Source organism: Lissotriton vulgaris, chromosome 9, assembly GCF_964263255.1.
Source record: "Lissotriton vulgaris chromosome 9, aLisVul1.2, whole genome shotgun sequence".
Taxonomy (NCBI): Eukaryota; Metazoa; Chordata; class Amphibia; order Caudata; family Salamandridae; genus Lissotriton; species Lissotriton vulgaris.
Window position 1 is genome coordinate 327180503 of NC_141697.1, and position 12093 is coordinate 327192595.

Below are 12093 nucleotides of genomic sequence, written 5' to 3' on the forward strand. Positions count from 1 at the left end.
CCATCACCTGTAAAATGTAGTCCTCAGATGAAGGAATTAAGAGAACAAGTATTGTAATCTCTTAGCTGTATAGTCTGTGGACTGAGATCTTGATGGTGATTTGACTGCAGCTGAAACTTTGGTTATGTGAATCATGATAATGACGTAGCATGGGTATTCTGGGAGCAGTTCTTCACTACCTTGTTCGGCATGTGTGGTGGACTCCTAAGAACTGCGAAGAAATATGTTTATCGATTCATACTGTGACACAATGGATATTTAAGCTGCTGTATGGGAGAAAGAAAACATCTGGTCTGTCTAGTTAACGTCCTAAACAAGCATTTGCAATGCAATAAGTGTTGCATTGCTGAAAGTTTGAGCTACTGACATTGCTAATAATAATGCAACGTGAATAGCCCAAACTTTCAGCAATGCTCGAGCAATTTTTTATTCTAGTATTTTATTCTAAATGTGAGCTATTGCCTAATCACGAGGCCAAACGCAAGTAAGAGAAAAGCAAATACACAATGCAAGGAAAGGATGCTGTAGCACAGGCTGTTACTATGTGCCCCTGTGGGCGCAATGCCTTATGTTGCTAATAGAGGTCTATTTATAACTCCAAAGGGACACCTAACAACAGCCTGTGGTTTTGCACCCTTTCCTTGCTTTGTGGATGGGAAGAGATTCAGGGCTGAAGCTCCAAGCAAAAGAAAGTGTGGCGCTCGTTAGACGGGCGCCACGCTAAGAGTATGCATGACGATGTAAGGGAGACAAAATGAGGAATGCTAAAGCAGGGAGGATGGGAGGTGGTTTTGTGGGGACGGCACTGGGGAGGTTAAGTGCGGCAATGACGGGAGGGAGGGGGTGAGGGAGTGCGAATGAGAGGCAACAGATTTCCAGAGCTGGCTAAACCCCCCAATAAAATAGTGTTCAACGTCTTATAAAGCAGACCGTGTAACCACACCAGTTAAAAGTCTAGTCGTTATGGGAGGTTACAAATGCAGACAACACAGTACCAAGGAGGAACTACTTAGCCTTTTCACAAATTAAAAGCAACAATTTTGCAAGGACAGTAGCAGGAGCCAATTGAAAAAATGGGCGGGTCTACTTTGCCGTATCTCAATACAGCATGCCTAGCAGCTCAGCGCATGCGCTGCCCAAGCTCGACCTAAAAAAAAAGTAGTATTTATTGTTCTCTTTAGGAAATATTTGAAGAAGTTTCACCTTAGTACACTTGCCTATTGTGTAGTTCCAGGAATACTTGAGAACTCTGCCAAAAGAGACTGTTCTTTTCTCCACGTCTAAATTTATATGTGCACCAGAAGAAACACTGGGGTAACTGCTGTCAGCAGGTGGAGACATTTACCTCTGATAACTGCAAACAAGTGTTACATAGTTGACTTTACTTTTCTTTTGCTGACTGCAAAGTGAGATGAGTTTGTAAACACTGGTCCCCGAGTTATAAAAGAAATATGCAGAAATCTGTCAGAACACATAGCTCGACATTTGACCTGTCTTTTTGAAGCCCAGCAAAAGTGACAAGATAAATGCAGAATTTAAAGGCATCATTATTTATTTCACAGAATTTCGAGACCCACCAAATATAGCAACCCACAGTTTGGAAAACACTGTTCTAGAGGAAGAATAGGGAGGTGGAGAAGGAGGAGTACTGGCTTACATCAGAAAACTATACCAACTTGATAAAGAACTGTGGTGTAAAGACCCATCGCACCTCGGAATGAAACAAGTTTAAATTTAGTGCATGTCAACAAAGTAAAACTATTAAGTTGCCTGTAATTGTGTTGAACGCATTGCTTGCATATTGCAAATGTACTAGTGTTGGTGAAGTGTATACTAGGAAACAATTGATGTTAAAACTATAGGATGAAAAAATACAGAAACGGTGTTGTCTTGCAAAGTTCCAGCGGTACATGAAATCATTTATATGACTACAGATATTTAGTTATCCAGGATAAAAGATGTAGGCAGGAGTATGGTGGAGAGGGCAGAGGAGATCTATTATTGCATTCATGGGTATGAGGAATTCCAGGTACACATTAAGGGAAGGGTTTAAGGATTGCCAAATTATCTGTTTTTCACATAATGAGAAGCATTTGGTGAATACTAAGGTCATGTCCTTCCTTCAGGTAGAAATGCAGAAAATGCAAATGAAAAGGATATTTGCTCTGTTGTGTTAGGCAGGTGGTTACCCTGGAGGTAAGAGTGTGAAGAGTGAATGACGGAGTGACGAGGGATAAGTCTATGTTTGAAAGAGCAGGGTGGTGAATATTGGCATGAACGGATATAAACGTTCTCATGAATTTAGGTTCATTTAACAATAATACTCACCCGGTTGTTGAACAGCCCGAATTCCTGATATTTGCCAAGAACAACAAACTAACAGTACAAATTTGGCTCAATGGCATGGCCGTAGATGGCTTCAAACTCCCACTTTCCCCTCATTGCAGGTCATTTGGATTCACTCTGAAATCAATCATCCCTCATGGAAAACATTGACAAAAAAGAAAGACAGCCTAGTACTGGCGCTTTGTTCTAAAGTTCAACCGATTTTTCCAGGAAGCAACGTCAGAGCTGCTGTTCAATCCCTCAACTCTTGCTCCATGGCCTCCCAGACTCCACACTTGCACCCCGTAGGGCAACCGACGGCATGTCTAATTCAAGGCCTGAAAAAATATGATCACTTTATGCCCATCCTGAAGGAATGCCATTGGCTACCCCGGCTGGCCTGCACCATCTCTGAAGTCAGCTGCATAATTGACAAATACTTTAACTAATATTTTAGTTGTACTTCAGCACTTTTCCCTGGCTAAATCAGGGATTCAGAATATGAGCTATGTCCACCTTAAAAGAGTTTTAAAGCTTACTTTAGCAAATTCATCAATGAAGAATAATGTGGGTATGTATAGCACGAAACGTAGTTTCCAGAGTGTCACTCAATCATGTCAGGCAGCAGCACCCCACGCGTGTTTGCACTGGAACCAGGAACGGTTGTATGACGATCCATCGCAATGCAACTCCTCGCGGCCGTTCGCATCGCGGCCAATACATCGCAATGACACTTACATCGTCCATTGTGTCATCGCACGTCGTTGCATCGCAAATGCTGCCACAGCCTCGGATTGCGTGTCACATCGGTGACATTACATCGCGCGACATGACAACGCGATGTTTCACAGAGTTATCTACCCTCCAAGCAACGGCACCCGGCGTCCATAAGGTGCAGTCGCATTCTCACAATAAATAAAATCTTAGATTTAAACCCGAGGAAAGAGAAAAAGTAAAGAAAAAAACAGGACTATGCCTGGGTGAAGCCGGTCATGAATGACCTCTTACCCTGGGGAGGATGTTTTTGATCCGAGATGACTGCATTGAGAATGTGCACAAGTGCTGAATGGCATGAGGCTGTGTCATGCCTTTAACAATCCGCTCTTTCTTCGTATGCCACTTTTAGACTCTGTCACGCGTCACTCTGCAAACGTCGCAGCTGCGTTCCCAGGCATATATTTTAGTTGATATGGGATTGAACATTCATATTCAATATGTTTTAAACGGTATGATACAGGCCAGTCCAAAACAGGAAGTTATCCCCATGTATGCACAACTGTGTTCTTTTTCACACGCTTCTCCCATATCCATGCATAGGTGCAGCTATGCACTTGCAGAGAACCAGCTGAACAGACTTTGCCAAAGAGGCACGATCCGCAAACACTTACCAAATAAACCGTAATGCACTCTCCCACTGTCTATCCAGCCATGGCATGCACTAGCTGTTAGTGACTAGCAGCTAATGCTCTTCATCGCTATATAAATGCAACTACACTTCAATACAAAATAAACGTTGTAAAATATCGTTTCATCTTTTTTTCATTCGGGTTTTTCGCTGTTGCAAACATTTCGATTACCTACAGCTATGTCGTATATCACGTACAACGGGCTAGTTTCTGTTTGTTGCAGCATTCATATTTTTCTTTTTAGAGGCCAATCTCCACCTTACCACTTGAGGTATAAATCACTGAACTGCACAACCTCTTCTGATATGTCTGTAAAACGTACGTTTTGTTCTACAATTTTGACCTCCTTTCCTGAATTTTTGGCCTTATTTTGACCCTTTGTCCTGAATGTTTACAGTCATCGTCCTGAATTTGCACGAATGCTAGTTGGTCACCCTATGCACAGCAGCAGCTCTCAAAGGGGAAGGCAAAGCCTCTGGGCAGCAGCTGTCCCTCCAGTGATATCGCTCCAGTTATCTCTTGCAACAGGGGCTCAACAGCAGCAATCACACAGCTACAGCGCTCCAGCAGCTCATCAGCGCCCCTCAGTAGACAAATCTCCCAGTGCAAGTCCAGTGCCCTCCACCACCATGCCCAAGTGTGCAGTATCTCCCAGGGCTACCTGCAGGCTTAAATCGCAGGTGAGCCGCATGCGTTCCTCCATAGGCCTGGGCACCAACTCCACAGTGTCTCCTTGAGACCCGGCCCACTTAAAGCACTGCACTAGCAGCTAATGCTCTTCATCGCTATATAAATGCAACTACATCCTGAGCCGGGCATCTTTATGGCCATTGTATGTGTGATGCGCTCCTTCGCATCACTCACGCTGATGTATTAATGATGCCTGCTGCCACCAGAGAATGTTCTCCTGGGTGAGCCGCATGCGTTCCTCCATAGGCCTGGGCACCAACTCCACAGTGTCCCCTTGAGACCCGGCCCACTTAAAGCACTGCACTAGCAGCTAATGCTCTTCATCGCTATATAAATGCAACTACATCCCGAGCCGGGCATCTTTATGGCCATTGTATGTGTGATGCGCTCCTTCGCATCACTCACGCTGATGTATTAATGATGCCTGCTGCCACCAGAGAATGTTCTCCTGGGTGAGCCGCATGCGTTCCTCCATAGGCCTGGGCACCAACTCCACAGTGTCCCCTTGAGACCCGGCCCACTTAAAGCACTGCACTAGCAGCTAATGCTCTTCATCGCTATATAAATGCAACCACACCCCGAGCCGGGCATCTTTATGGCCTTTGTATGTGTGATACGCTCCTTCGCATCACTCACGCTGATGTATTAATGATGCCTGCTGCCACCAGAGAATGTTCTCCTGGGCCTCTGCCCGCCTGTGACCTTTCAGATGGTCCAAATAACGCATCGAGACGAAAGGCTAAACTTGGAAAAATGAAGTAAAACATTGTTCTTCATATGCGCTTCATATGCGCTGCTTCCCGTTTTAATGTGCTTCCCATTTGAACAAAATTCGATGTCATCGTTAACGATGTATCAGCTAATGCGATGTACTTGCATGCGTCCTGATGACATGCGATGTGATAACGGGCACGATGTAATGGCCGCGTTGCAATGTCAGCGCGATGCGATGTATCCGATGTAAGGGGTGCTTCCCACCAGGAACACGGGGTGCGCAGGTGTATAATGCTTTGCAGGTTGACATGCTTACTGTTAAAAACTGTGATGGATGCATGGCAGAATCTAGTTTGGGAGGAAAGAATTTGCACTGAATGTAAAACCATGCTCGACATGCTGTATATCATTACTAATTTGTTTGCAAAGTTTTATATAGCGCTGGCTAGACCCGGAGGTATCAGAGCCCTTTACATGAGGATCAGCGAGTTACAGGGTACATAGTTATATTAGTTGGATCAGCGAGTTACCAGTTACATAGTTACAACAGTTTATATTTGTCTTTCCCGTATTATGGGTATACGAGCAGAGATTTTAAAAAATATATATTTTAAGAAGCTAAAGCTGTTATGGAGATGATAAATTGTATTGTTAATGTACTATGATATTTTTTAATTTCTAGCTCTTTTTTATACAGCTGTATGAATGGATTAAAAAAATATATTGTAGATCTTGTTGTAAGATCTAAATCGCTACTAAAAGCCACGAACCTTGACAAAGACATCATGCCCAGCACCCTCCCCATACCTTGCAGGCAAGCTTAATATTTCTGGTAATTTTCAGCATACCCACACCTGGGACACCATCAGACTGCAGACCAAGAAGTGCAAAAAAGAAGAAGAAAAAAGCAGCAGCCCTTTTCCTTCTATGCACCCAGAATCTGGAACAACATATCTGTATCCATCAAGACTGCCTCAATACTGCTCCAATTCATGAAAGAGTTGAAGACGCACCTCTTTAAAGAACACTACACAATAGATTAGCAGTCCACACACCACCTACATCTCCTATCACTTGTTGGGTTTGCACTTGTCTTTGACCAAGTTCAGTGCCCTCCTGCCTTTTGACTAGGTTCGCACTTTAGAAATACAATATACATACTTACATGCATACATAGGTACATAGGTACATACACAAGTTGTGAATACAATTGATTGCCTTAAGCCTTCTGTCATTAGTCTGGGGGCATATGGTGGAGGAGTGAGTGATATTACTATCTATGTCCAGACAGATATTACCTTCTGATGGGGCCACATTAATGGGATCTCCTATGTGGTGGGCAAAAGAACACAATATAATTAATTTGTCTGAGAGTTGTGGATAATAATATAACCTGGGTGGGAGTATCAAGTAAAAGTAGCTGAAGAGAAAATACATTTGGTTAAAATGTGTGGCATGTTTCCATGATTTAGCTCTGCTGAAAGCACAAAGATTTACATCTTCCCGACTGAGATCTCTAAATTTGGTTGGTGGTTCTCTCTCAGGGGAGCGGAGGACATGGCACCAGTTAAAGTTACAGAACTCTAAGTAACAGACCCTGAAGAGTCTGTGTTAAAACATGTCAACAGATGAATGCTATGGTGTATACATTTGCAAAAAGACTTACCCTCCCATTCAACATTGTTATTTACTTTTACTGGGCCTTCTTCTGTCTAGTATGATGTTCGTTTTTGCAATGTTGTGATTATGTTCACCCCCTGTGGGTGCTGGGTTATGTTACAGTAGGAAGCAATGCTGAAATCGCCACTGTTTTTTAAGATTCCGCGAATGGTATACCAGCATTTCAGTGGGTAGTCGTCTGGGCATTGTCTGACACCTTTAGTATTACTGCTATGGAAAAAGAAATGTGACTGAATTGATGTAAATTGAGTCATCTTCAGAGATTATGTTTAATACCAGGTGGATTGTCAGTCAGTTTAATGAGTAGATTTATGAATACTAATTGAGTCATCTGTTGTTACCCACCTATATCCGGAAGTTATTTTGCCCCCAAAGTCTCTAACTCAAATCCAAAGCTAAGTCTTGCTTTCCTATGGTAACAGATTAATTTACCGAAAGGGTGTGTTTGTGGACCTATCCTTGGGTATCATGCAGAACAATTTCACCATGTTGAGCATTCTATTTATCTAAAGGGGTTTATTGCACCAGACAGCAAGCTTCCAGTAACCCGATCAGCTTGATTTTGCAGAATCACTTTTGTACAGTTAAAAAAAAGTGGACAATAAGTTGAGCCTGGGAATGCATCGTATTTTGTCTTTGTTACACAAATGGTGTACTTGCAGCTAGAGGTTTGTGGTATGCCTTTAGAATTGGCATAATCTGAATGGTAATAATTAACTCTTTCAATTGATCTAATACTAGTTCTCTAGACCAGGTCATGTAAATTGGCGATTGTCCCTTCTGGCCTGGAGACAGAGGGAAAAGCATCATTCAATGGAAGAGTTTTATATCTTGGATCTCCAAAGCATATCTCCTTAAAACCGTTATTTTGTCATAGCAAGGGCGAAGTTCTAGTACTGTGTTATACAAAGGGGAAGCCTGCTTGCATCCCTCAATAGTACTCAACTTGATCTGACCAGGAATTAACACATACCTATTGGTCAACACTGAGACGATGGGAGATGTTTGTAGTAATCAAGCTCATTCTGGAACCGACTATTAAGTATACAGATAAGTAGCATGTCATACAAGAAGTCCATCAGACCCGATAAAATGCTGGTATATAAAACCATGTTTGTCAAGTCAGTGTGATGCACCTGTGTGATAGGTGCCCACCATGTGTTAGGAGTGGAGTGTCTTTGTGGGACGAAGTCCCTTTAGTTCGGATGTATGTTCGTACAACGAAGTCTATTACCAATCGTGTCATTACAATGGGGGTATTAGAAATCAAGTGCTGTTACAATGCATTACCATTACAACGCAGTTTTTTACCATGCATATGCCTTTATCACGCAAATGTAAGTATTTTACAGGTAAGTATAAACCCTCTTTGTGTATATAAAAACAGTTTATACCTGCATAAAATGTACATTTCTGCGGTAAAGGCATATATATATATATACAGTTATATACATGTTTAAATATATATATATATATATATATATATATATATATATATATATATATATATATATGCAAAACACTCGATATCCTTCTTAGTTTGCTCTGCGCTCGGGACCCACGCCTCCACGCCAACAAAGAAAAGGAACGGACCACAGGAAATCAGCAAGATGTAGTTTTATTTAGTCTCTCACGGAACCATCAGCGACGCGTCTCGAGTACAAGTACCCTTGATCACGCTGCCAATATATATATTCCGCTCCGTGGGGTTGTCCAAGTAGCGGGTAGCACCCGAGCCTGCGTGGTATGGACAGTTGCTCGTTCCAAAGGCTCTAACATGAGCCCCCAAACATCACTCCTGTCCTCATCCATCGCGCAGCTCCACATACGAGACTCCTTGGATAGAGGGTCTCGTGGCCCCCGTTTCTTCGGGGTGGTGCTACCCAGCGGCAGGACCGCTGCTAATATATTCCGCTCCGTGGGGTTGTCCAAGTAGCGGGTAGCACCCGAGCCTGCGTGCGCCTTCCCCAAGGCGTTAGTTGGTATGGGCAGTTGCGTGTTTGAAATAGGCCCGACACGTTTCGGAAATGTATTTTCCTCATCAGGGTCCAGCAGTAAAGTGCACGATGTCTACCATCTCCCTGTATGAAAACACGCATTGTGCTTATGGGAGATGTAGTCCATATATCTTGGATGGATGCACTTTCAAATCACTGCTCGTTCCAAAGGCTCTAACATGAGCCCCCAAACATCACTCCTGTCCTCATCCATCGCGCAGCTCCACATACGAGACTCCTTGGATAGAGGGTCTCGTGGCCCCCGTTTCTTCGGGGTGGTGCTACCCAGCGGCAGGACCGCCGCTAATATATTCCGCTCCGTGGGGTTGTCCAAGTAGGGGGTAGCACCCGAGCCTGCGTGCGCCTTCCCCAAGGCGTTAGTTGGTATGGGCAGTTGCGTGTTTGAAATAGGCCCGACGCGTTTCGGAAATTTATTTTCCTCATCAGGGGCCAGCAGTAAAGTGCACGACGTCTACCATCTCCCTGTATGAAAACACGCATTGTGCTTATGGGAGATGTAGTCCATATATTTTTTTTTGTATATATAAATACAAAAATATTTTTTAACTCATTTTTAACACTCACAACCCCTCAAACCCATACAAACCCTCAACCCTAAAACTACCCTTGCCACCTAAAAACCCATACCTACCCTAAAAATGTCCTTGCCACCCAAAACCCGAAACATACCCTTGCACCCAAAAACCCATACCCACCCTAAATCCTAAAATTACCCTTGACTCCCAAAAACTCTCACTAACACTAAACCCTAAAATACCCTTACAGCCCAAAAACCCATCATTCTGTAAGCCCTAAAATTACCCTTTGCCACCTAAAACCCATATCCACCCTAAACCCTAACATTACTATTGCCACCCAAAAACATAATCTCAACCAAAACCTTAAAAATACCCTTACCACCCATAAATCCAAACACAGCCTAAACCCTAAAATTACCTTTGCAAACCAAAAACTAATACCCACCCTTAATTCTAAGATTGCTCCAACAAAACAGGGCCTTTCCGTAAATTATATATGTGTGTATTTAAATATATATATACGTATATATATATCATGTGATCAAGTTCCCTGTGAGGGACGAAATGCGTCATGGCGACCATGGTCGGTTGGGAGCAACAAGAATAAATAGCCAACAGTAAAATACTTACTGGGTCCTAGCTCTTTCTTCAGCCGACAAAGCGAGCAAGAAGGGAAGGAGTTGTTTTGCATATATATATGTATATATATATATATACACACACACACACATAAATATACATATCCAATTACTACTCGGATGATAGATCCACCAAAAAGGAGAAAGACACAGGCTGCAAAAATCACTTCTTCACTGCTGGCTGCAGTGACTTTTTATTTTGCCAGGTGCGAAATGCTCTCAGACAGGATGACGCGTTTCGGCTAACCTGTAGCCTTTATATATATATATAACCTATATATATACGTAAATAATATTATAAAAGCACTTAATACTTACCTTTAAAATACTTTAAAACGCGTTTGTCTTTACAAAGAAATTTGTTGTAAAGGCGTGCATGGTAAAGGCTTATTCACTGTAAAAAATGTGTGGTAATGGTTATGAGTGGTAATGGCACTCGCGTTGTAACGGCAGCGTTGTAATGGTAACAACCGCGTTGTAATTGCTGTCTCTCCTCTGATTCACATGAACCAAAAGAGAAAGAGGTTGCACAAGTTTATTGTAAAGCATTTCACTAAAATATATCTGTCTCTGTTGATTTAAAAAGTAAGTTAGTAGAAGTTCTACTGCCTTACATGTTTATATGGCTCATCAAATACTAGTGCATTATCTTCATTAACTCGCTCAGGTGTAGAGGAGGATGCCTTCCAGTTTAGCTCCATTCCTACTCTAAAGACCCTAAATTAACACCACAATATCCTCCGTAATTATACAAGCAATAAAAGTGTCTCTATCCTTGTTCATCAGTTTGGTAAGATCAATGTCACCCGAATCATTGAATCTTGTTAGAGGATGTGTGGATGGGTGGTCCTCACTGATGCTCTTAACCACATGGCTGCTGCGGGGATTTTCGCGCTGTGCTGGACATTCATATTTTACATATTTCATGACGAGCTCAGCTCGTCATCAGCACACGACACCCGTGGGTGATGACGAGCTGAGCTCGTCATCAGCATCGAAAGGGTTAAAGAACTTAATGTTAACACATTTGCTTGACATCACTATTTGTCCTTCTAGTGTTTATATATTGCTAATGAGAGTAACTTCATCATTCTTAAGGGAATATGCAAACAAGCAATGCCAGCAATCTTCCAAGAGATAATTCTTTAATTGTATTTCCTGCAGAGGGCATCACATTCTGCAAATACAAATCCGGTTTATGGACCAGTGATGCCACATTAGACTTAGTTGACCCCTCAGAACCCACTCTCGCCCCAAAATATCATTACATTTGATAAGATCGGCACACCGATTGCTAACCTTCATTGTGGAGGGCCAGTCATAACTATCCAGAAAAGAAAGAGGTGAAAATCTGTTAGAAGTGGATAGCTAACACTGTAGTCTCTTGACCCCACCGAGCAGCAACAGTCACCAACAAAGCATTTGCAGCTTTCCCCTTACAGCCCTACCACCTGACGCTCTCTGTTTTGCTCTGCCCTCAGATCATCCAGTGCTCTTCCACTCCATGTTACTCCCGCTGCCCCTTTGGCTTGCACCCCCTCTTCTCACTCCTTTATTGCACTCCTGCCCCTCCCTGTTAATTTTATTTTTAGAGGAAAAATATTTTTTTCTCCAATTTTTGAGAGCCTGCAAATGCAATTTGCTACCGCCCACTCCTTTAACTGAAACATGCTTTTGAACACATGTTTTTTTAATTCGCTCCTCTGAGATTGGCATCTGCCATCTTTGAATGGGACATTAAAGGACATTCAAAAATGGCAGCCAAATCATGATGCATGCATGCGCATTTATGGCGACTCAAGTGCGCATATGCAGCGTTACACTGCAGCAGCTTTAAAACTTTTGGTTTTGTCAGTGCTGTTCTACATAGGCAAACAAGCATCAGCAAAACCTCTGACTATGCCAAAAGGCTGGTTTATGCCATACAAAGGTGAAACCTGTTGGTTTTGCCACAGCTTGTTATTGGTGCTGTGAGAGGGATTGCCAGAGAGAGGCCCTCTTTGTGTTCTTCCAAGCCATACCTACCAGTAGGTGATAGTTGAGAGTTACTTCTGAAGTTGAAATGGAAAAAAGAGAAAATATCAAGTAGGATCTAGTGGTCAAA

At 42.6% G+C, this 12093-nt stretch overlaps 1 protein-coding gene across 1 annotated transcript in view; it reads left to right on the forward strand.

Annotated features, from left to right (window-relative positions):
- LOC147690066 (cholesterol 24-hydroxylase-like) overlaps positions 1-12093 on the forward strand; it is a 223272-nt gene that overhangs the window by 13454 nt on the left and 197725 nt on the right. The gene's annotated exons all lie outside the window — the stretch shown is intronic.